At 42.4% G+C, this 27,072-nt stretch overlaps 2 long non-coding RNA genes across 2 annotated transcripts in view; one reads left to right on the top strand and one right to left on the bottom strand.

Moving 5' to 3' along the window:
* Positions 1 to 27,072, bottom strand: part of LOC124553708 — a 583,058-nt gene that overhangs the window by 478,250 nt on the left and 77,736 nt on the right. The gene's annotated exons all lie outside the window — the stretch shown is intronic.
* LOC124553710 lies at positions 110 to 1,006 on the top strand. The gene is made up of 2 exons (XR_006968116.1): positions 110 to 627; positions 789 to 1,006. It is a non-coding gene; the product is annotated as an uncharacterized LOC124553710 (long non-coding RNA).

Here is a 27,072-nt window from a genome sequence, read left to right on the forward strand (position 1 = left end):
CCAATTCTTTATGACGAGAATCATCATACTTAACAATATTTGTGGTAAAATGTTCTACATAGTCAACCATTCGGAGTACTTGTTTCGTATGTCATTAAATAGTTGTAGATCAATTTTTGAATGGTGCGGGCCTTGTTGCCCGCACTACCGTATTTAATATAAGTTTAGGTTACATTGATTGATTGATATTCAGTAAGTTATTCAATGATTGGTGTCGCAGTTCACGAATTCGCTAACAACATTTATCCCTGTCCTATTTCGGCGATTTCTGCTATTAATCACGGTAGATGTTACACGGTCATTTGCCGCCAATGAGACTTGCCCACAGGCAAAATTTCAACGAAACAGTCATTATGAAGTATGTATTACTTACGTCCTTCCTTTGGCTTTACTTTAAATTGTTAGTTTAATTTAAATTAATAGTGTTATGTCGAGAATCATAACAGCAATTACCACACTGGTCCATAGGAGTTCATGTTTAGAATGTGTTCTGAACACGTTTTTACGCCTTCACAAGTACCTGAACCACAAGTAAGTCAGTCGATGTAGCGATAATTCAAAATATCAGTGATAACAGAACTGGAAAAGTTGTCACGTCGGCTTTACACCATCTTCGACAGAAGTAAGGTTAGTTTCTGTGTTTGTGAATGAACCTACACATCATTTGTGCAAAGTGTGAAACCTCCCCACACTAAAGTGCTTTCATTACCAGAAATATTAGCAGTTGTATAATGTGAATTATATTGCTAGTGATTAGTAGAAGTTTAATAATCCTCGTGGATTTCCAGACACAGTTCCCATTTCGATTAGTGGATGCTCTATGTACCCAGCCACATCTAAAAGAGATAATCACGAAGATTCAAAATGACTCGTCAAGAATTCCCAGCGTAAAAGAGCCATAGTTGATAATAAACTGTGCAAAATGAGTATTGGTACAGTGCGTAACTGAAGACGTTATGTGATAAGAAAGGGATGCTAAATAAATGTGAACTATACTGTAATTGAATAACGAAAATTCCATTCTGATCTTTCATCCTATTCCCCAAAATTTTCTGCCATATATTTAATGATAAAGGCCTGCTAGATTCTCGTACTCATCACTGTATCCCTCCCACCTTTAATGTTGGTTGTGATGACAGACTGACCTGTAGCTAAGCCCAAGGTCTAGGTTAGGTCGAAAACTTGCGTGTTTTAAGATTGATGATGTGCACGTCAAAACAGTGGAATGTACTGATCTTACTGTTACAGGTTGAAATTGGAAATTGTACTAACGGAAAATTTTGAGATACAGACAAAAGTTTAGCTGAGTATTGTACTGTTGCAAAAAATATCCGCCTTTTGAATACAGCTGTTAAACATTTGGTAAAAGTTACATAGTAGACACCAGATTGAATATTTTTGTAGTTAATGGATGGTATATGTGTGTAATATGCATGAAAATACTCATAAGAGGCTTATCTATAATCTGTTTTCGAAATGACCGTGCAATTTTAGCCTTTATGATGGAGTGTGTTTAAATATCTGTCTATAACCACAACCTTTTTATTTTTCTTTTATTCGGTTTCAAATCCCCCGGAATGGGTCGGGCTGGCAGTAGCTTTGTACGCTGCTCTACAACCTACAGAATTTGTAAAACATAATAAGAAGATAATAAGTAATAAAAGCAGGCGATTAAAACAGGTGACTTTTCAATTGTAAAATGGCAGAAAGTTGTGGAAGTTAAAATATAAAACAAAGGGTTGGTGCTGCTAATTAAATACACTGGAAGAAGACAGGTACACTAGTAGACAGACAATTGAGAAACACTGTGACAGTCTGGTTTCTGTTCTCAAGAGAGAGAAAAATCACACCCAGCAACAGTACGGTTTCTGTTCGCAACACTTCGGAAAAGACACACAACAGTTATCACCCGTTTAAAACACTGCACTAAAAATTAGGCACGAAGAAGACACTGCACAGTCTCGGGCAGATGGGGTTGGCATGGACAGAAGAGGGGAGGGGGGGGGGATGAAGCATCTGATGGAGGGAGAGTACTCATAAGGGGTGGGGCGGCAAGTCTTTGCAGAACTAGCTAATCATATTAATTGTAAATATATTCTTAGACAACTTACATGCGAGTGTGTCAACATGTGTGTCCCACTTTAGATTGCTTTGAATTGTTAAATCAAGGAATTTTACACTACAGTCTTTTTTACCAATTCATTGCATATGTATTGTTTAATTTCATCATTAAAACTAATGTTGTTAAACTACGTGAGTCATGTTTTACTACCACTTACATTTGATGGCTTTCGTTAAAGTACTGTGCAATTTCATTTGTCACGTTGTTACAATGGGTCTCTAGTTCATTAAATGATTCCTTTTTCCACACAATGGATGTATAAGCTGCATACAGAACTATTTTGGAATTCTGAGTGCAATATCTTGTGTCATTTACTTAAATTAAAAACAGAAGAGGATCCCATACTGAGCCCCGGGCACTTCATTTTTATATTAGTTATTTTGGATTTTTGAACATCTCTTTCAACTTTAAGCAGTACAAACTTTTTTGGGTTACTCATGCAAGATTTTACTATGTAATGAGAAGTGCCTCTGATTCCAATATTCCACGCTTTTCTAACAGGATTGTGGCGCTCACACAGTTGAAAGCTTTCTCAACGTAGAGGTATATACCTGCAACATGTTGCTTGTTCTCGGTGTCACTTGTTATGTCTTCAATTAATTGAGCAGCTGCTGTGGTAGTTGATTTACATATTAAGAAACAATTTTGATTTACAAACATTGGGTAGTGCATCCGGAGAGAGCTCATAATTCTGCTGTATATTTCAACTATTTTGGAAAAGACTGGAAGTATTGAGGTGGGTCTGTAGTTTTGAATTTTGAGTTTGTCCCCTTTTTAAAGATTTGTGTTACTTGAGCTATTTTTAGTCTGTCTGGGAAGGTGCCTGATTCTATTACATTATTTACTGCTACAGACACAGTTTGTCTGCATGCTTTTAATACATTAATACTAAGGCCATCATGCCTGTGAAATGGGAAGATTTTGGAGAGCTAATGATGTTAATTATTTCTTTGCAGTTTGTGGGGCTAGATGTGTGTTATGCTCAGATGGATTTCCTTTAAAATTATACTGCAGGTTATTATGTTTGTCATTGATAGCTGCCCCCACTGAAGAAGTATGTTCATAGAATATGTTAGCAATTCCAAGTTCGTCTTTTGTTACCATCCCATTGTGGTCAATATTAAAGTCTATGCAGCTTTTGCCCTGCCTGTTATAAAATAGTTTGTCACTCCCAAGACACCAGTAGTAACATTGTGTGAAGCCTGAAGCTTGTTTGCAACATAGCTGCTCCTGGTCTGTATCAATAAGTCTTTATAGTATTCTTGATAAGTTTTGAAAGCCTCCTTTAGCTTGAAATTTAGTCTGTTATTCAACATTGCTCTATGGAATAATTTTAATATTTCCCTTGCTTCAATGACATCATTATTTTCCCATGTACTTCTGTTTATAGTTTTAGTTTGTTCAACTTCTGTGGCTGCAGGGGGGCATGTGGCACCAAAACAACAGTAGAAGTGAGAAACAAAGCTCTCGTAGGGAAACCTATTGTTCTAAAAATCATGATATGTGTGCTAACATGCAGGTCAGTCTATTGGTGTTTTCATTATACAAATTTCTTTTTCTTACATATAGTTTCTTTTTAGTGGCAAAGGGCATCTCATTTGCCTCCAATTGAAGCTGTACTGCATTTTGATCATAGATGGCTAGTTTTAGAACAGCTGTTCTGTAGGTAAGATGGGTCATGTTTATTATTATACACTACTGGCCATTAAAATTGCTACGCCAAGAAGAAATGCAGATTATAAACAGGTATTCATTGCACAAACATATTATATTAGAACTGATGTGTGATTACATTTTCACACAATTTGGGTGCATAGATCCTGAGAAATCAGTACCCAGAACAACCACCTCTGGCCATAATAAAGGCCTTGATATGCCTGGGCATTGAGTCAAACAGAGCTTGGATGGTGTGTACAGGTACAGCTGTGCATGCAGCTTCAACACGATACCACAGTTCATCAAGAGTAGTGACTGGCATATTGTAACGAGCCAGTTGCTCAGCCACCATTGACCAGATGTTTTCAATTGGTGAGAGATCTGGAGAATGTGCTGGCCAGGGCAGCAGTCGAACATTTTCTGTATCCAGAAAGGCCTGTACAGGACCTGCAGCATGTGGTCGTGCATTGTCCTGCTGATATGTAGCGTTTCCCAGGGATCGAATGAAGGGTAGAGCCACAGGTCGTAACACATCTGAAATGTAGTGTCCACTGTTCAAAGTGCCGTCAATGCGAACAAGAGGTGACCGAGACGTGTAACCAATGCCACCTCATACCATCACGCCAGGGTGATACCCTAGTATGGCGATGACGACTACACGCTTCCAGTGTGAGTTCACGGCAATGCCAACAAACATGGTTGCGGCAATCATGATGCTGTAAACAGAACCTGGATTCATCCGAAAAAATGACGTTTTGCTATTCGTGCACCCAGGTTCGTCGTCGAGTACACCATCATAGGCACTCTTGTATGTGATGCAGCATCAAGGGTAACCGCAGCCACGGTCTCCGAGCTGATAGTCCGTGCTGCTGCAAGCATCGTCAAACTGTTCGTACAGATGGTTGTTGTCTTGCAAACTTCCCCATCTATTGATTCAGGAATCGAGATGTGGCTGCATGATCCATTACAACCATGTGGATAAGATGCCTGTCATCCCGACTGCTAGTGATACGAGGCCTTTGGGATCCAGCACGGCATTCTGTATTACCCTCCCGAACCCACAGATTCCATATTCTGCTAACAGTCATTGGATCTCAACCATCGTGAGCAGCAATGTAGCGATATGATAAACTGCAATCGCGATAGGCTACAAAGTCGGAAACGTGATGGTACGCATTTCTCTTCTTTAAACGAGGCATCACAGCAATGTTTCACCAGGCAATGCCTGTCAACTGCTGTTTGTGTATGAGAAATGTCAGCACATTGTAGGTGTCGCGACCAGCACCAAACTTATGTGCATGCTCTGAAAAGCTCATTTGCATATCACTGCATCTTCTTCCTGTCGGTTAAGTTTCGCGTCTGTAGAACGTCATATTCGTGGTGTAGCTATTTTAATGGCCAGTAGTGTATTAACCAGACATGTTTTGGTGTTGCTAATCTCTCTAGTTGGCTCATGGATAACTCGTGTCAAACTGAATCTGTCGAGTAGGAGGTGTAGCTTTTTGGTGTTGGCATCATTAGTTATAAGTCTGTGTTTATATCCCCTTATATTATAGTATCTACATGGCCATTTAATACAAAAAATGTACAGTCTGTATATACCAGCAAGTTAGAGAGATTTTTGAAAGATGTATCCATACATGCCCTGGGTGAAGTATACACACTGACAATTGCTGTATTTTCTCTGCCACCCCATTTTAGATTTATTGCAGCAAATTCTGCAATTACTTTTGCGCAGAATGTACAGGGTGACACAGAAAAATGGGAACATTTCCACATTCCAATAAAACAAGAAGTGGTGAAGGAAAGGAATTGCATTCATAGTAATTGAAACCTTACAACTTTGCCATTTACAAAACATTGATGGCATTTATCATTTTTTTAGAAATTATATCTTTTAGATCGTGTCATTCCATACAAATACGTTCGTGAAATCTGCTGTTGAGATTACTCATTGACTGCTGCAATATCACAGCTGGGATACTGTGAATAGCATCCCGAATATTCTGTTTTAACTCACCAGGGCTCTTGGTCAAGTTGTATAGACGTTGTTCTTGAGGTAGCCACAAAAGAAAAAAATCACAAATCGGTAAATCTGGCCATCTAGGTGGCCAGAGAATGTTACCAAATCGTAAGATCACACGGTTGCCAAACAATTCTTGCCCATATGCCATTGATTGCCGTGCAATGTGTGATGTCACTCCATCCTGTTGAAACCAGGCATCTTGAACATTTGGAAAGTAATTCAATGCAGGTGTAATGAAAGTTAATGTCATTCCACGTAACGGTAATGGAATCAGTATCCAGATAAACCACCAAAACATGCCTTATTTGCCTCTTGACATTCCCTGTTGGCTTCCTCTGGTGGAACGTCGTCATCCATGGAGTCACTACTATCGTCAATATTAAAGCCATTTCAGATAATTCTAGACGAGTAAAATTTACACTAAATTTTTTACTTACCTTCTTTTCTCACACAGTTTGCTCCAGTTCTTCATGTCTAGGGTTCTGATTCTTGAAGCAGAAATTTTCACATTTTAGGTTCTCATGGTTCCAATTGATGTAACTAATTTTGAAAAATGCCTGCACAGAATTTTGTTTCTTTTTGGGGTTTATTTGCTTCACATTTTACTATATCACACTGTCTTTTGAATTGTAACATTAACAAAGCTGAAATTACGTTATTCCTCCAAAATGCAGAAACACGTCCGATCACATTAGAGGCATGCCCACTACTGCCTCCTCACTCTGCGGTAATAACAATACTCCATATGGTTTATAAATTTTCTTGGCAAATGAATTTCTATTAATGTATAGATGAATCCTGAAATAAACACAATAAACAGTACTAAATTGCGTAATTAACAATAGAAATTTTAACTGAGCCAAATTTTTCATAATTTCAAATGTTTCTAAAAAAAATTTAACTTTAAATACAGAGCTATTACATACTGATTGTAACAATGAACAGCGTTTTATACGGAGGAAACTCAACATTCTCAGAAATAAAGTAAGGCTGGTCTAGTATTAAACATGATTTCAAATTGTGAAAAACCTGTTGAAGAATTTTGTAAGTTCTTCATAATATCCCCAAAATCACTGTCATAACTTATGCAACTGGTATGATTCTTACAACATGTTCTAAACTGTCCACCAATCTCTCTGGTATATCTTTCTGCAAGATTACTCGATGGATGGTACACGGAATTTAGAATATGGCTTACTTTTGTGTGATCAACAAAATCTTTCCAAGCTTGTGATGTAAATTGTGAACTATTGTCAGATAAAATTGTTTTAGGAATACCCAAGTGAAGAAAACATCTTTTTAAACTTAAAGATGATTTTCTTACTGGTAGCTTTCTTAAGAGGAAACGGCTTTCTGAACTTTGAAAGTATATCAGCCACAACAAAATCCATTTTTAGATTTAGACAAAGGTCCATAAGTGTCCACAGATACGATATCGAAGATAAGATACTGTAATGTCACATAACATGTTTTAATACAGTCATTCGATTTAGAACATTGGTGACTTGTCAGTCTTTAACCTAAGTTGTTACAGTATTTTATATGCTACAGGAAATATGTAATACATTCATTGCTTATTATAATAAAAATACAACATTATAATCTCAATCTTTTCGTAACTCATCGAATCATTACCATAGACTTCACACACCTAGATGAAGTATGGATGTACTGAACGGAACACAAACCGCCATTCAAACTATAATTCTATATATAAACATGAATATACAGTGAACGTGTATACTTTGTATCTACATGGCTTCAAAAGTATACCATTTGTACCTGTATCCTTACTCCCTATTCCTATTTATAAATTCTTCTAAACTATAACATTTGCTTTTTATTCATTTAGAAAGTCTTCTAGACTATAATAACATTTGCTTTTTGGGTAAGTGCCAATGGTCTCCAATGTGGATTCCCCAAATATTGACCTTATCTTATTTCTGATCTTCAGAGCCATGTAACATGGAGTATTTTCATATAGTGTGAGTCTGTGACAAGGTAGCATTTATTTCAATTTATGTCTAGTTTCATAGGCATGTGTGAATGTATTTCCTTCAGACAGATGCGAGTTTTTATGTTCAAAGAGAAGTATTTCATATATGGAAATGGAAGGGATTGTCATGAAGTCCAGGCCAGGCTTTCAAATAGTGGTTTGCATGAATGTCTACTATTAGTTCCTGTCATTGCCCTGTTTTTTTTTAGAAGATTCGAAGGAGGTTTGTCTTTTCAGCACCCCAAAAAATATTCCATATCTTATAACTGTTATGAAATATGCGTGGTATACAAATTTCTTCACCGTTAAATCCGTTACTTTGTGTAGCACCCTCATTGCATAAACTAAACTATTTAATCTCTTCAGAAAACTGTCCACATGGGCATTCCATTGCAAGTTTTTATTTAAAGCTATCCCAAGAAATTTTACAGAATCAACTATGGTCAGTTCTTTACCCGAATATTCTATTTGTGATATACATTCAGTATACTGGCAGAAGTAAAGCTGTGAGTACCAGGCGTGAGTCGTGCTTCGGTAGCTCAGTTGGTAGAGCACTTGCCCGCGAAAGGCAAAGGTCCCGAGTTCGAGTCTCGGTCGGGCACACAGTTTTAATCTGCCAGGAAGTTTCATACATTCAGTAGTTTGTTTAGTCCTCAAGTGCATGATTTGGGTTATTTCAAGATTTAATTTCATAGCATTATTTTTTATCCATTGTTCAAGTTCCTGTAGAGTTTGTTTCGTGGTCCATACTAATTCTTCACTGTTTTTGCAGCAGACTACAGCAGTTAAGTCATCTGGAAAGCAGCCCCCAGCAAATGATTGGTTTATTATTTTACAGAGTTGAGGTGCAATGGTGTCGCTTCCTGCCTTTATGATATTTGTTGGAATTTCATCCCAGCCCTCAGATTTAAGATTTTGTAGGGATTGTAGGATATTAGCTACTTCCTATGAATTTTGTTTGTGGTTATGATGTACTTATTAAATTCTTCACAGATGTGCCGAGCGTTAGTAACAGTATTCCCACCAATTTCTAGTTTGTAATTAAAATGTTTTGTTTCTTCAGTACCTGTTCCTTTCTTGACAACCTGCCATACTGCTTTTGATTTATTTGAGGCATTAGCTATATATTTACTGTTTGCCATTTGTTTTGCTTGTTTAACTACCCGATCAAATATTTTTTGTATTTGATTTTGTATCTAATAAAGTCAGCATCATGGTTAGTTTTCGCTTCCTTATGCATTTCTCTCTTTCTAATACTAGAGATCCTGATACCTTCTGTAATCTATGTCTTACTTTTATTGTATTTATCATGTGTTAATACGAGGGGAAAGAATTTGTTGAAAATGTTCTTGAATTCAGATATGAAAGGGTTGTAATTATTGTTTACTGAACACTGGTTGCTGAAGGTCCAGTGGGTTTCCTTTAATTTCAAGATAAATGTTTTTATATTTGGCTGGCTGAAATTTCTGACCAATTATACTATGGGCCTATATATTTTGTCTATGTATGGCAATGACATAAAAAGTGCTGCTCACTATATTATCAATGCTTGTGGCAGAAGTGGCTATTACCCTGGTGTACTCAGTGAAATTTAGTATTAAGCCATTTGTAGCCAACAAATCCTTCAGAGTGGTAACAAATCTGTTTTTGTCTCTCATATCTATATTAAAATCAGAACAAATTACAATCTTTTTATATGGTTTCCCTACCTGCAACCTACTTAGCAGAGTTTCAAATTTCTCTAGAAATACCCAAGTAGCCCAATATTCAGGGATATGATATGTGCTTGTGATTAGTAAACCGTATTCAGACAGCTCAAAGCAACAGCATTCAAATACCTGTTCCTAATTTAAACCATCAAAAGTTGTTTTGGCTTCAAAGTTTTGTGTCTGTTCAACTAATATACATGATCTCCCATGCCCATTTTTCTGCAAAAGCTCGATGCTAACTTGTATCCTGAGAGTGAATGTAGTAGCTTGACATTGTCCGATTTAAGCCAATGTTCATTCTAACATATGACTTTTACAGAGTTTATTTGCCCTAAGAGTATTTATAAGTCATATAGTTTGTTCATAATTTCTCCCAACACACCACCTATATTTAATTGCATTATGAAGCTATTTTTACTAACTAAAGAACTTACAGTGCCTATTAAACTGTTGGCAAAGGTTACACCTTTGTGTGTCTGTACTGCTAATTTACAGTCCCTCACTTTGTTAGTTCTTTGGGACCTAATTCCATAGGACTTGGTCCTCCATATTACTTTCCCTGTGAAGGAGCTTCCATTGCGATAACAGGTCTGTTTCCGTTATCGTGAGATATCTGTTCACCTACATCGTTAATGCTCGCAGCTAATCTTTTCCTACCATGTTTGTTGTGATGCATTCCACGGTGTGTAAAATAGTTTCTTTCACATGTATCAATATCCATGAGCTTTACATTTACAAATTTGGCACAAAAGCTGTTTAACTTATAATTCATTCATCTAATTTCTCTGTTAACGCATGACCAGTCTGGAAGATCATACCTTTGTGAAAGTGTTATTACAATTACGTTTGTGAAATGCAGGAACCGCAGCACTGCGATCAGCTTCTTAACAAAAGCAGTGGCTTCATTTCTGTAAACATTGTTTGCACTTCCTATTATCACTATACTGTCGTTAACACTTTTAACCGGGAGGACGCCATCATCATTTAACCATACAGTAAAGCTGCATGCCCTCGGGGAAAAATTAATGCCGTAGTTTCCCCTTGCTTTCAGCCGTTTGCAGTACCGGCACAGAAAGGCCATTTTGGTTAGTGTTAAAAGTCCAGATCAGTCAATCATGTAGACAGTGGCCCCTGCAGCTACTGAAAAGGCTGCTGACCCTCTTCAGGAACCATGCCTGTCAACAGATATCCCTCCGTTGTGGTTGGACCTACGGTATGGCTATCTGTATCACTGAGGCACACAACCCTCCCCACCAATGGCAAGGTCCATGGTTGATGGGGGGGGGGGGGGTGAGTAGTATTAACAAAAGCAAATGACGTGTGGCATTATCACTAACTGGATATTGCGAACACACTGTAAATGAAGTGACATAAGTTTTCCACATGTAACAATTGCTGGTGAGCCATTCATATTTACAGAAAGCTGCTGTGTGGATAGTAGGACTACATGGAACTCTTTCAACAATGTGTTGTGGGTTACTGAACTGCACAATCAGAAGAAAAATGGGAATTTGGAAGAATACCTGTTTTTGCACAGTTTCCTGAAAACTCTGGCACACACACTATACAATCGGGAATTTGAAGTGTCGGAAAGCCACAATTGTATCCTTCGACTGCAGCAGGAGCACTACAATCGCAGAAGCTGTAAATATATACCACATCTGTGCATTCATTGTCTGTGTAGATACGTTGTATTTTAGCAAGCGTGTGACCGACGATTGTCCCTCACACTACTTCACACACATCGCACCGTGGATAATTGCATTGTTCGATGCTTTGTTTAATGGCAGAAAGACATCGTGTGCAGAGAGGTTGAAAGCAGTGAGATACATTGGGCTAGAATGTAATGTCAAGGAGGACAGCTGGGTAAGACATGTATGTGCACACAACTCGCCTAAAAACAAAGGTACATTAAATGTGCTATTCTGAGTATAGAAAATGCCAGTATGAAGTTTTTTGTTTCAAATAAACATTGCTGTCATATCCCTGAAAACTGACACTCTTCCTCATGAGACACACTATACATATTAGGCTATTGAAGATGTTTCTATAAATTGATGCCACAACCTTATAGCATTTCAGGTGTTTTCAATGTAACTGTTTCTTCAAACGTGGGGTTATTATATCTGTATGAAAACTGACCATGTACTTTCTATGCTACTATTCTAGACTTTGTCACCAAAACTGTAAGAACTCTCTTAATTCAAAAGATATTATCTCATTTACATCACATTTTAGAAATAGATTTGCACATCATTTACTATTGGTTTTGTGATATATTTACTTCTTCTCTCAACACTTCAGTAATTAAAACTAATTTACTGTGTCAAGCTTCCACATGCAATATCAATATGCATCTTAAAAATTCATTAGCTTCAATTCCACCACTTTTCTTTTATTGTTACAACTGTTCTGTGCACGGAGAGGGCAGTACGGTGAATGCTCTGAATACTTATTGTCACATCCAACCAGGTATTTCCTCTCGCTAAGTCACCGGATCAGTGTCCTGTGGTAGATGTGTGTATCATTCTTCAGTACACTTCACCACACGCACAGCAGAAATAAAACCACCACATAGAACCTGCCGATTCACATTAGGCATATTATTTGATATTATTATTTACTCACTATATGAATTACTTTCGTTGCAAGTATCATTCGTCAGTAAGGAGAGGTAGGTATACCCACCACTCACCTGGAGTGGTACGTGTGCTCTTATGTAACCAGTTTACAAAGATTCAATGACTGTAACCACAATGGACATTGTTGATGGGAGACAAAACTCGGCAAATCATCCGTTGGAAAATGGAGGGTGTAAATATTAAGGCTGCGGGCAATGACATAACTAAACGCAACAGTTTTCTTGATGATGCCTGTCTGAATTACAAGAAAATGAAATGTAAAAAGTAAATATGTAGTACATGGAACACTGATACATTTGGAATTTCAAGTAGTAGTTCAATTAGTTTGGCACAAAACTCTGTACCAAGCAAAGTGGCTTATTGTTTAGGACACTGTGTTCATATTGTGAAGGTCAACAGTTCAAATCTGTCTCTGGCCATCCCTGTTTAGGTATTTTGCGATTTTCCTAAACTGCTCCGACAAGTGCTGCGATGCTTCCTTCGAAAGGACACAGCTGATTTCTTTTCCATAGTTCAAATGAGCTCAACTTACGCTCTGTCTCTACTGATCACATTACTGATGGGACACTAAAACTAAATCTTCCTTCCTCTTTAACTTTTACGAAACACTGTAGATGAGACATCGAACGCCAATCAGAAATGAAACAGACAATTGGGAATAACAGTGTGTCTGGCTGTGTGGAAGTTATAAATGTCGTGTAAATGCTTTCTTGTGTGGCCAATCAGAGCTTATAATGATATGCAGATTGAAATTTGAGACATAAAACTATTAGCAATCTCTACCTAAACTACAGTCGAGAAAGCACTGGAGCTGACATTGGCTCACATTTGAAAACGTACAGCCATCATGTTGTTTATGAGCAGCAGTTACCCATTAGGTCACTCCACTGAGCACATGAGCAAATGCTGTAGGGCAGTGGTCGAAATGTGCACAAAAGTGGAATTGTCAAGTGGGTAAGTCACCCGGTAACACACGGAGACTTGTATGTGTTTTTATCACTACACACCTGTAACTAGAACGTTTGCCAGACAAAATTGAGAATTATGGAATATTATGAATTCCATGTCATACAACTGAAATCTGTGCAGGATTTTTACTCTGTGACTTGAGGGGTTCATATTATACTTGGCCCATCATTTCCCTCCGCGCAGTCATTTTACAAATGTCATTGTTTTTATGCCTTGCTTTTACCACATTCTGTGTAGATTATTGCTGAAATTCTGTCTCAAAGTAAGTTCATGGGGCTACTGTATATCTACCCTTTCACATTATGTCTGGAATGGACTTTCAGATTGAGCTGGAACTGTTACTTTACTCATCCACAGGAGTATTTTTTGTTATCACTTCAGTTAATGCATTAAGACCATACTTGTGGTGCTTCCTGAACTGCTCCAACTTACTGCCCTTTTGTCTGACGGAAAACTGCTCAGCACCAGTTGGGAGTAGGATACAGAGTTTTAAAGGGGATACATTTGTTGAAAATAATAACCTTCTCATAACAACTGAACCTTGTAAATTTAGCATTTTTCTCCATATGAAAAGCACACTTTCTAAATCACTTTACACTAGAGTGATCAGATTGAATGTTAAGGAAAAAGGATCTGTATTCTAGTGGTCACATTTTCAGACTATGTTTCTCACTCGGAGCACATCATGTTTTATTATTATTATTGTTGTTATTATTATTATTTCCTTCACTTTCTCAGACGTTAAGTCCGGTTAAAAATGGAGTGACGCGGACCTTGATGAAGCGTGACTTCCTTTTAACTGTACAGTATGTGTTATATTGCATTTAGGAACTTTCGGGTAATTGAACATGTATCAATAATTACGGATTTCTGTAGTTGTATATATATGTTTGGATGTAGCTGTATTGCATTGATGTACTGGTGGATATTGTGTGGTATGACTCCTGTAGTTGATAGTATAATTGGTATAATGCCACATGTCCTTGACTTCCTCAGCCAGTTGGATGTATTTTTCAATTTTTTCTCCTGTTTTCTTTTGTATATTTGTTGTATTGGGTATGGATATTTCGATTAGTTGTGTTAATTTCTTCTTTTTATTGGTGAGTATGATGTCAGGTTTGTTATATGGTGTTGTTTTATCTGTTATAATGGTTCTGTTCCAGTATAATTTGTATTCATCATTCTCCAGTACATTTTGTGGTGTGTACTTGTATGTGGGAACGTGTTGTTTTAAAAGTTTATGTTGTAAGGCAAGCTGTTGATGTATTATTTTTGCGACATTGTCATGTCTTCTGGGGTATTCTGTATTTGCTAGTATTGTACATCCGCTTGTGATGTGATCTACTGTTTCTATTTGTTGTTTACAAAGTCTGCATTTATCCGTTGTGGTATTGGGATCTTTAATAATGTGCTTGCTGTAATACCTGGTGTTTATTGTTTGATCCTGTTTTGCAATCATGAATCCTTCTGTCTCACTGTATATATTGCCTTTTCTTAGCCATGTGTTGGATGCGTCTTGATCGATGTGTGGCTGTGTTAGATGATACGGGTGCTTGCCATGAAGTGTTTTCTTTTTCCAATTTACTATCTTCGTATCTGTTGATGTTATGTGATCTAAAGGGTTGTAGAAGTGGTTATGAAATTGCAGTGGTGTAGCCGATGTATTTATATGAGTGATTGCCTTGTGTATTTTGCTAGTTTCTGCTCGTTCTAGAAAGAATTTTCTTAAATTGTCTACCTGTCCATAATGTAGGTTTTTTTATGTCGATAAATCCCCTTCCTCCTTCCTTTCTGCTTAATGTGAATCTTTCTGTTGCTGAATGTATGTGATGTATTCTATATTTGTGGCATTGTGATCGTGTAAGTGTATTGAGTGCTTCTAGGTCTGTGTTACTCCATTTCACTACTCCAAATGAGTAGGTCAGTATTGGTATGGCATAAGTATTTATAGCTTTTGTCTTGTTTCTTGCTGTCAATTCTGTTTTCAGTATTTTTGTTAGTCTTTGTCTATATTTTTCTTTTAGTTCTTCTTTAATATTTGTATTATCTATTCCTATTTTTTGTCTGTATCCTAGATATTTATAGGCATCCGTTTTTTCCATCGCTTCTATGCAGTCGCTGTGGTTATCCAATATGTAATCTTCTTGTTTAGTGTGTTTTCCCTTGACTATGCTATTTTTCTTACATTTGTCTGTTCCAAAAGCCATACTTATATCATTGCTGAATCCTTCTGTTATCTTTAGTAGTTGGTTGAGTTGTTGATTTGTTGCTGCCAGTAGTTTTAGATCATCCATGTATAGCAAATGTGTGATTTTGTGTGGGTATGTTCCAGTAATATTGTATCCATAATTTGTATTATTTAGCATGTTGGACAGTGGGTTCAGAGCAAGGCAGAACCAGAAAGGACTTAATGAGTCTCCTTGGTATATTCCACGCTTAATCTGTATTGGCTGTGATGTGATATTATTTGAATTTGTTTGGATATTAAGTGTGGTTTTCCAATTTTTCATTACTATGTTTAGGAACTGTATCAATTTAGGATCTACTTTGTATATTTCCAATATTTGTAGTAACCATGAGTGGGGTACACTATCAAAAGCTTTTTGGTAATCAATGTATGTTTAGTGTAGCGACCTTTGTTTAGTTTTAGCTTGATATGTCACCTCTGCATCTATAATGAGTTGCTCTTTACATCCTCGTGCTCCTTTGCAACAGCCTTTTTGTTCTTCATTTATAATTTTGTTCTGTGTTGTATGTGTCATTAATTTCTGTTTAATGACTGAAGTTAATATTTTGTATATTGTTGGTAGGCATGTTATGGGGCGATATTTAGCTGGGTTCGCTGTGTCTGCTTGATCTTTAGGTTTCAGATATGTTATTCCGTGTGTAAGTGTATCAGGGAATGTGTATGGGTCTGCAATGTAACTGTTAAATACACTCCTGGAAATTGAAATAAGAACACCGTGAATTCATTGTCCCAGGAAGGGGAAACTTTATTGACACATTCCTGGGGTCAGATACATCACATGATCACACTGACAGAACCACAGGCACATAGACACAGGCAACAGAGCATGCACAATGTCGGCACTAGTACAGTGTATATACACCTTTCGCAGCAATGCAGGCTGCTATTCTCCCATGGAGACGATCGTAGAGATGCTGGATGTAGTCCTGTGGAACGGCTTGCCATGCCATTTCCACCTGGCGCCTCAGTTGGACCAGCGTTCGTGCTGGACGTGCAGACCACCTGAGACGACGCTTCATCCAGTCCCAAACATGCTCAATGGGGGACAGATCCGGAGATCTTGCTGGCCAGGGTAGTTGACTTACACCTTCTAGAGCACGTTGGGTGGCACGGGATACATGCGGGCGTGCATTGTCCTGTTGGAACAGCAAGTTCCCTTGCCGGTCTAGGAATGGTAGAACGATGGGTTCGATGACGGTTTGGATGTACCGTGCACTATTCAGTGTCCCCTCGACGATCACCAGTGGTGTACGGCCAGTGTAGGAGATCGCTCCCCACACCATGATGCCGGGTGTTGGCCCTGTGTGCCTCAGTCGTATGCAGTCCTGATTGTGGCGCTCACCCGCACGGCGCCAAACACGCATATGACCATCATTGGCACCAAGGCAGAAGCGACTCTCATCGCTGAAGACGACACGTCTTCATTCGTCCCTCCATTCACGCCTGTCGCGACACCACTGGAGGCGGGCTGCACGGTGTTGGGGCGTGAGCGGAAGACGGCCTAACGGTGTGCGGGACCGTAGCCCAGCTTCATGGAGACGGTTGCGAATGGTCCTCGCCGATACCCCAGGAGCAACAGTGTCCCTAATTTGCTGGGAAGTGGCGGTGCGGTCCCCTACGGCACTGCGTAGGATCCTACGGTCTTGGCGTGCATCCGTGCGTCGCTGCGGTCCGGTGTCAGGTCGACGGGCACGTGCACCTTCCGCTGACCACTGGCGACAACATCGATGTACTGTGGAGACCTCACGCCCCACGTGTTGAGCAATTCGGCGGTACGTCCACCCGGCCTCCCGCATGCCCACTGTACGCCCTCGCGCAAAGTCCGTCAACTGCACATACGGTTCACGTCCACGCTGTCGCGGCATGCTACCAGTGTTAAAGTCTGCGATGGAGCTCCGTATGCCACGGCAAACTGGCTGACATTGACGGCGGCGGTGCACAAATGCTGCGCAGCTAGCGCCATTCGATGGCCAACACCGCGGGTCCTGGTGTGTCCGCTGTGCCGTGCGTGTGATCATTGCTTGTACAGCCCTCTCGCAGTGTCCAGAGCAAGTATGGTGGGTCTGACACACCGGTGTCAATGTGTTCTTTTTCCATTTCCAGGAGTGTAATTTAGTTAGATGTGAATGTGTTGAGGTGAATTTCTTTAACCAGAAATTTGCTGTTTTATCATTTCCAGGGGCTTTCCAATTGTGAGTAGAATTAATTGCTTGGGTGATTTCATGTTGCAAAATTATCACTTCAAGCATTTGTGGTATCATCTTGTATGTGTCTGTTTCTGCTTGTATCCACTGTGCATGCCTGTTATGTTGTACCGGGTTTGACCATATGTTGCTCCAGAAATGTTCCATGTCTGTAATTTTTGGTGGATTGTTTATTTTAATATGTGTGTTATCTATCGTCTGGTAAAATTTCTTTTGGTTTGTGTTGAATGTTTGGTTTTATTTCCTTCTATTTTCACTTTTTTTTGTGTCTTCTGAGTCGTTTGGCTAATGCTTGTAATTTCTGCTTCTTTTCGTCTAATTGCTCTGTCGCTTCTTGTTGTGAGATTTTACCTAACCTTTTTCGTTGTTTTTTTTCCGAGATTTCATTTCTTATAAATTGTGTTAGCTGTCCGATGTCTTTTCTCAGTTTTTCTATTTTGATCTGTAGCCTGTGTTGCCATGCTGGTTTTGTGGGTTTCTTCTGTGTGTTGGTTGGTTCTGATCTCTGCCTAGTGTGTATATTTAGTGTAGTGAGTGCTCCTACATAAACCAGTAGTTGTAACTCTTCCATAGTTGTGTTTTCATTTATTTTGTTGTGTATGATTTTGTTGATAGTTTTTATTGTTGTTTCGACTTGTGGGTTATTTGGTGGTCTATGCAAGAATGGTCTAATGTCTGTATTTGTGTCTTTGTATTCTATATATGTTAGCTGAAATTTTTCTTCTATATCTAACATCTGTGTCACTTCGTGTTCTATTTGTGCTTGTTCTGGTGGCTGTCTTAAGATTTCGTTTTCCTCTGATTGTTTAATTGGTGCGTGTTGTTCTTTGTTTGTTTGCTCCATTACTGTATTTTCTTCTTCTTCTGATTGCGCATTATTTTGTTCCAGTATTTGTTGTACTTGTTGTTTGATGTTTTCTAATTCTGACTGCGGTATCCTGTTATTTTTTATTATTACACGGATCTGATCAGCTAGTCGTTGTTCTGTTAAAAATTTTAATTCTGGGTATCTGGTAATAAATGTTGTGTATACTTGTGATCTGTATCCAGTTGTGTTGGTTCCTAGGTTTGTTGCTTGGTAATAACAGAACATGAGGTGTCGATTAACTTCATCTGACCATCTCATCCTCTGTCTTTGTTTTCCTTCTAGGGTGGTTGCAAAACACCTCTATTTGGATTTAAATCATTTTCCAGTTGGCTAGCAGTGTCATTACGATTGTGGGCGGGCATAGGGTTCAAGCGTCGTCCCCGACCATGACGGCACTTGTCCGAGGCTTCTTTAGTTCTGTCCTGAACCAACTAATCACACTAAAAGGGGGGTTAGCCCTATTAGTGGTTTGTTCTTTTCGTCGCCTTTTACGACTGGCAGAACACACCGGAGGCCTATTCTTTTCCCGGGCCTCCACGGGGATTATTGTTATTGTTGTTATTATTATTATTATTATTACTACTACTACTACTACTACTACTACTACTAGCTTAGCGCCGCTGCTTTGCCCATGTAGACTGTATGGCCTGCAGAGAATTTTAGTTTTTATGTAATCAAATTTTTATGTTGTTCAGAAATTGCAACAATTTCTAAGCTTTCTTTCCACACTAATGAAGACCATATAAGCATGCTCTTTTCCAAATGTAATGGTGACGAAAACGTGATTCTGGTAGCTGGAGTCCAAATTTTTTGTTAATCGTGCCTTTTACTTTGTTGTGGACGTATGTCTGTAGCATTTATAATCCCCTAACAGATATTTACTTCCATCTAACCGAGAAGTGAAACACCAATTTTCGTAAAACTGACTTCATATTTTTTTAATTGTAAAAACATATTTTCTTAAAAATATTCACCCCCTGTTGTATTCCCTAAGGAGTTAAATTTCCAGAAACAATGAAAACTTTATTTTTTTTAATTTCTAACCAGTTGTCACAGATATAGCCTTAAAAATCTGTTAGTAGTTATTTATTTTCAAAAATAACTTTCACCCACTATATTACCCCCATAGTGGTTGAATTCCCATAGAGTTGAAACATGATTTTTTTTTTGCAACAGAGAAATCAAATGTCAGTTTTCATAGTCCCTTAATAGTGACGTACTTTCAAAAATGCTTTCATCCCCCATTTCACCTCCTTAGAGTCGAATTTTGGACAGTCCATTCTTCAACGGTGTCAACAGTAAAAGATCCACATCCTCTTCCCTTTTCTACTCTTGGCAGTTTGGGTTGGGCAATGAGTAGTTAGTCATGACATTGCCTTTTGTGTATAGAGATTATTATTAATTGAAAGAAGCTTTTTAGCATTCTTTAACAAACTTTATTGTTATTGTATGACTTAGGTTTTGGCTTATAATGCATTTTTTTAGTGCACAATTAATCACACTTTGGAATCAGTGGGGTACCACAAGGGGCATCCAATAAGTAAGTTTCCTTGTTTTATATTAAAAAAACCTTACTGATTTTGTCATGTTGAAACAATTTTAGTGACATAATGGAAAGCATTTGCAACTTTTCTACATAATTGCCATTTTTCTATAAGCATTCTTGGTAACGTGACACAAACCAGTGGATGCTGGGTCGAGTCCTGTGCTCGTAAGTAGCTGTTCACTGGTGATGTGACTTCAGATTTCAGTGTTGGCTCTGAAGGACTTAGCTCCAAAATGACATTTGAAGGGGTGGAACAAGTAAAACTCACTTGGGACAATATTTGGTGAATATGGAGAATGCAGGAAGACTTCACAGCTGAATTTTCCAAGCCAGCATTGAACCATCTGAATGCTCATTCAGCCTTCCGCATAGACAGAGGTGAACTCCTGGTGGACATCAGCAGTAAACAGCTCTTTTGGTGCAAAAAGATGGATGTGAGAGCTGAACCCGCAAGTGGACACATTTTGTAGCAGTATCACCGTGCTAGCTGGCAATAGTGTGTATTCGACTGACCCTAAACCACCGCCAATTTTGACGCGAGTGGTGTCGAGTGAAAACTCGCTGGAGGGCGGGGTGAATCACTGTTGTGTTCTTGATGGAGGCCGGCTGTGCCTCGGGGCCAGCGATAGCCACTTGTTTGTTATGAGGACAGTCGGGCGTCTGCAATCAGTGTGTCTGTGTGCTAGACCCAGATTTCTTGTGACAGCAGGAGCACTCTCTCTCTTATCCCGGGCACCATGGCTGCAAAATATTATGTCAGCCTAGTGATTCCATCTGTTGTGCTGCCATCGGTGGACTGCATTCCAGGACATGTTTTCCAACAGTATAACACTTGCCCACATACTGGTGTGGTAACGCAACATTCTCGATGACAAGATCTGTCTGCAGTTGAGCACATTTATGACGACAATTCCGGCATCGTCCACAAACATCGTTAACCATCCCTGTACTGACCGACCGAGTGCAACAGGCACAAACTGACATATGGCACCAGTGCAAGACAATCGTGCACTGTGCAGTGGAGGACCAAACTAGTAGGAACGTGCAGGACTGAGACGAGTCCGCTCTGCACCTCGCACTTGCCCTCTGTCGGCCACTGCCCTTACTACGTGCGGCTACGGTGCTCACCACTGTTAGCAGCTGCTGCCCTCTCATGTCACTCTCTTTCACTACGTGGAGATGGTGGAGTGTCCCCACCATTAAAGCTGGTTCACAGTAGAGCGCGGCAACGGCAGTGGCAAGCGTTTTCCGCTTTGACGCGGCAGCTCCCGGAATTGGCGTTGCCATCTGGAAGCGGCAGACCCTCGCAGTAGCCAATGACGGACAGCCACTGAGGTACGAGGCAGGACCAACTGAAATGCCCGGTGTGTTTGATTAACTATATCTTACAACTACATGAAGGAAAGACGAATCTGGGTAAAGACATACCAATTTTTCATTTTCTGTCATCTCTGGCAGTAATTCACAAGAATACCACCCTTCGATTGTGACATTTGGTCACTAATCAAAGCGATAGGTTTTTGCAGGTGCCAGCCAGCCAGCCAGCCAGCCAGCCAGCCAGCCAGCCAGTCAGTGTTCCTGCCTGCCAGCCAGGCGGGTCACCCCCCGCCAGCAGCAGCAGAGTGGGGCTTCAGCCCCAGTCTTCTTTGTTGCTCTACATACTTTTTCTTCTGTTTTTCGTCTGCTTGCCCATCTCTCGTTTGCCTCTGTCCTTTTGTCCTGTCCTGTGTCTTTCTCCTTTTCACAATGTCGACCCCCACCATGATCATCTACACATTCGCTCCCCGCTGCCACCACTATCACGTGGTGTGCCCAATCACCCCCACTCCTCAGTCCATCCACCCACTCCTGACTCTCCCGTCTCCCTCACTTTTTTTGCCCCATCCCCGGCTCCTCCCTGCCGCGCCCCCTCTGATCCCTTCCCTCCACTCCCCCCCTCTGCTCCTTCCGTTTCCGCGGCCCACGGCACACGCTCCACTTTCACCTTCGCCCTCTTTGTCGTCTACGTCGTCGCCACCACCCTCACCCTCGCCGTCTCCGGCTCCGACTCCAGCACCGGAACCTGCCACTCCACGCCACCTTCTAGTTGCTCCCATCCCCCACACCTCCTCCGCCATCGTCAAACGCCCCAGTGGCACCCGTGCCCCCTCTGCACCTAAAAAGGCTCCGCCTCGTCCCCCTTCCACTGCCCAGGATGTCACGGATGTCTCCCCGCCTGTCCCTGCCCCCTCCTCCTCCCCCCCCCTCTTCCTGCCTCTACCTCCTCTCCCGTCCTGATCCCTCCCTTCTCGAGGCCCGGAACCTCACCCTCTTCATTTGCCAGCATTTTCCTGGTGTCCCCATCTCCCTCCTCACTCCTTGCCGTGACTCGGTCCTTCTCTCTTCCACCAGCCCTACCCTTCACACCGATGTCCTTTCCCGCATCCCCGTCACACCGCTTTGGCCCTAACGCCTCCCTCACCCCTGCCCCTTCCCCGCCTCCCTCCTGCCAACCCCAGCCCCCGCCTCGCCTGCCAGCCCTCACTGCCGTTATCACTCAGCTCAGTCCTACGATCATGGAGGGGGAGGTGTTGGCGGAGCTCGAGGCGCATCCCTATCTGGAGGTGCGTGCAGTTCGCCGCATTCAAAACTCCGCCAACCCCACCTTCCTTATGTGGGTTTTTTCCGAACACTCCCCATCCATAGACCGCCTCCTGAAGGAAGGTGCCCACCACTTTAACTGATGTTACAACGTTTACCCCTCCTGTTCCCCTCCTCAATACTTCTGCTGCCAGAGGTGTTTGCAGTACAACGCACACCCAACATCTGAGTGCCGCGAGGCCCCCACCTGCCCGCACTGTAGGCAATCCCACTTTTTACGGCAGTGCCCCAATCTCCAGTCCCCCCCCCCCCCCTCCTGTAATACCTGTAACCTCCCTCATCCTATGTACTCCCAGAAATGTAAGGCCCGACCCCCTCCTACCACTCCTGAACTGTGAGTTCCCTGTCTGCCCTCTTGACGCTCCCACCCCTCCTGGCAATTCCCTTCGTCCCCCCCCCTTCCCCCCTACCGCTGAGGACACCATCAGATTCCTTACCATCGTACTCCAAAATGTTCACCCTTTCCAGCGCCCCCACACCCTATAACAGATATCCCTCGTCGCCCGTTCCGTCTTCCACCTTAAAATGTATGCCACCTACTCCCACAACCAGGCCCATTTCACCTTTTCCCATCTCGACACAATCGTTTAAATCCTTGTCATGGCGCGACAGCACCGGATCCTATTCAACAACATCCGCTCCCTCCCCGCCAACAAGACCCTCTTCCTGCACACCCTTGCCACCCATTGCATGGATGCCTTCCTCCTAAATGAAACCTTCCTCCAACCCCACCACACCGTCCACACTTCGCCCTACTTCCTTCACAACTCTGATAATCCCTTCCCGATCGCACGTGGCAGAGTTGCCATTGGTCACCACCGCCAGATCCCGGTTCAGCGCCAACCTCTCCTTCCCGACCCCACCGAACACCTGATCCTTAGTATCTTCTTCCCCGGCCTTACCGTCACCTGCGCCACCATCTATGTCCATCCCTAACGCCCCTATTCCTTTCGACTTCCTCTCCCACATTGACCGTACCTTCTCCTCCTATGTGATCGCTGCCAACCTCAACATCCTTAGTCGTTCCGCCGCCAAGTTATGGCGGTGGCATCGGTTCCTCTCCTCCCTCCGAGGCGACCTCATTCCCATTCCGCAGCACACCCGCCCCGAATCCAACTCCACTCCCGATGTCATACTCGCCTCCCCTAACCTCCTTGGCGGCATAGCGGTGGATGTCCTGAACCGCATTGGTAGCGACCACCTCCCTGTCCTCCTCACCATTTCAGACGGTCGTCGGCCCGCCCTGACCCTTGTAATGACCCTCCCCCGAAGTATGTCCATGATTATTCCCGTGCTGACAGGAATGCCTACAGAGATATCCTCTCCACACAGGTTGATAGCCACCCCTTCACCTACCACCACCCTGAAGATATTACCCATGCCGCCTGCTTTCTCCAGCAGACCTTGTCTGAGGCCGTGGAGGCCCATGCCCCTACTGTTGCCATCCACCCCCACCGTCCTACCTTGCCTCCACAGGCCGTCGTCCTCTTCCGTGAATCCCGCCGTCTTTACCGTGCCTTCCTCCACACGCGTGACCCGGACACACTACGACGCCTCCGGCAACTCCAGCGACACATCCGAAACTCGCTCACGGCTAAGAAACGCCAGGACTGGCGACAGACGTGCACCCGTTTAAATGCTACCCTACCTATAAACACGTCCAAGTTCTGGTCAGCCTTCTGTCGCCTTACCGGAACTAAACCCTCCCCCTACTATCCTCTTCTCCATGATGATCACCCCTTCCCTGACAACCTTAGTAAGGCCAATCACTTTGCCTCCTACCTCTCCAATGTCCTTACCATTCCTGACGATCCCCAGTTCGATTACGCCCTCTTCCCGGATGTTTGCGATCAAACTGACACCTCTGTCCCCCCCCCCCCCCCCTTGCACCTAGTTTCCAGTACTTGGACAACATGGTACACACAGAACTCAATGCCCCTATCACTACACAGGATCTCATTGCTACACTCCACACAAACCGCAACACCACTCCTGGTCACGATCAAGTCACCTACCGCCACCTTTGTGAAGCTCCTGTCTCTTTCCTCTCCACCCTGGCCAGGCTCACCAATGTCGTCCTGCCCACCAGCTACTACCCCGACCTACGGGAAACCTCCTGTATCCTGATGTTCCTTAAACCCAGTAAACCGCCGTCCGCCGTCTCCTCCTACCATCCCATCAGCCTTACCTTGGTCTTCAGCAAGGTCCTGGAATCCATCCTCACCCGCCGCATGCACCAGCATCTCCACCACCACCACCACCACCTCCTTCCCGTTACCCAGTGTGGCTTTCGGCTGTCCTTCTCTTCCGATGACCTTCTCCTTCACATCACTCATCTCCGTTCCAAACAGCTTAATTCCCGTCGCTCCGCTATCTTCCTCTCCCTGGACCTCGAAATTGCCTATGACCGCATATGGCATTCCAGTCTCCTCTTCAAGCTCCAAACCTTCGCCCTTCCTATTAACTATGTCCGTCTGATCGACTCCTTTCTCTCCTAACGTCCTTCCTACACCTTTTTTCCCTTCGACAGTGTGCCCCAAGGCTCCGTCCTCTTCCCCCCTTCTGCACCTTTTATATACGTCTGACATGCCGCCGCCATCACCCCCCGTCCACCTCCTCCAGTTTGCCGATGACACAGCCTTCCTTGCCCTCGCCCCCACCCTGCAGTGTTCCCAACACCTTCTCCAATCCCATCTTGACCAGTTCACCGCTTGGTGCAACCAGTGGTTGCTTAAGGTCAATCCCTCCAAAACCCAGGCGATCATTGTAGGCAAAACAACCCCTTCCTTCCACCTCCTCGATTTCTATCTAACCATCTATCTAACCATCCTATCGCCCTCACCCCCACCCTTAAGTACCTTAGCGTCACCCTCGACCATCGCCTCTCCTGGACCCCCCATCTCCGGACAATCCGAGCCAAGGCGAGCTTCCGACTCCGTCTCCTCAAGCTCCTTTCCGGCCGTACGTGGGGCCTGGACTCCTCCACCATACTCCACACCTATAAATCCCTCATCTGCCCTATCCTCTGTTACACCCATCCTGCCTGGACCTCCGCCCCCCCTACCTTTTACAAATCCCTTCAGATCCTTGAACGCCATCCTCTCTGCCTCACCTATCGCATCCGTCTCCCCTCCCCCACATGGATCCTGTATGACCTCATTCCGTTCCCCCACCTCCCTCTTTTCCTCGAACTGATACGGATCCTCTACACCTCCTGTAAACTCGATCCTCCTCACCCGCTTGTCTCACCCATCCTCTCCCAACCCTGCCCGCAGCCGTACCTGTATCTCCACATCCCACCTGCGCTCCATCTCTCCACCCTCCTTACGCTCTCCCAAGGTGGCTTCCGCCAGCTGCCCCTTCCTGATGATGCCCTCCTCCCCTCCATCTACCCCTCCTACCAACTTTGATCCTCCCTCCCTATTCCTGTATTTGTCCCTTTGGGCACCCTCCCTCCCTTCTCTCCCCCTTCCCTCCCTCCTCCCTTTCTCCCCACCCCTCCCCCGGGCTTCCCCTACCCCTGTCCCTCCACTCCTTCTTCCATCTCCTCTGCCATTTGGCATCTTTGCTCTCCCCTCTCCCTCCCCCTCTTGGCAGGTCCCCGGACTTGCACACGTTACATGGAAATTCGCGCGCCGGAGATCATCGCCATCCGTTTCTAGTGTGTGCCGTCGTGTTTTGTGTTTAGTGTTCACCGTTCCGCTCCATCGTTCACATGTGCCATTGACATCGTCCGTGTTTGTGCGTCATGTCAACAGTTTGTAGTGTAGATTGTCGTCGAGTGTGAACAGCTTCCTGTTTTTTATGTTCCTGTGTCTACTGTTTACCTGCCGATTGTTCAAACTCATGTGTCTTCTATATGTTTTATCATTGTTCATTCTTGGGCTGAAGAGCGGCATAAGGTGCTGCTCCCAGTCTACCTGTTGTAGTATGGGTATCAAAATCACAATAAAGGAAAAGAAAAAAAATCATTTTCTGTAAAATGTACTTTTTCACATATTTCATTATTGTGTTTTCTCATTTCATCATAAACAGATTTCACGACTACCGTTCGTGATTGTTCACTATCTCCTAACAAACTGAAACAATGTACGACAAAAGAGATTATTCAGATAGTTAAGCGAGACAAAAATTTAAAATGTGATTCGGTAGCAGGTACAGGAAAACAGTAAGAACGCAAAGGCTTGGGGGGGAAGTGAAGAAAGTGGAAGTCACCTGATAGAATTTCGCACAGAGCATAATGTAATCATCGCCAGCACCTTGCTTAAGAATCATGAAAGAATAATACATATTTGGAACAAAGTTTTCGAAACCAGATTTTAAATTATAAGACATTTCCCAGTGCAGACACAAACCTACAATACCTTATTGGTTACGAGCTGCAGTTTACAACTGAAGAGACAGTAAACGGTAGCAAATTAAGGAAATGGAACTTGAATAAGTCAA

The sequence above is a fragment of the Schistocerca americana genome, chromosome 11 (assembly GCF_021461395.2).
Source record: "Schistocerca americana isolate TAMUIC-IGC-003095 chromosome 11, iqSchAmer2.1, whole genome shotgun sequence".
Taxonomy (NCBI): Eukaryota; Metazoa; Arthropoda; class Insecta; order Orthoptera; family Acrididae; genus Schistocerca; species Schistocerca americana.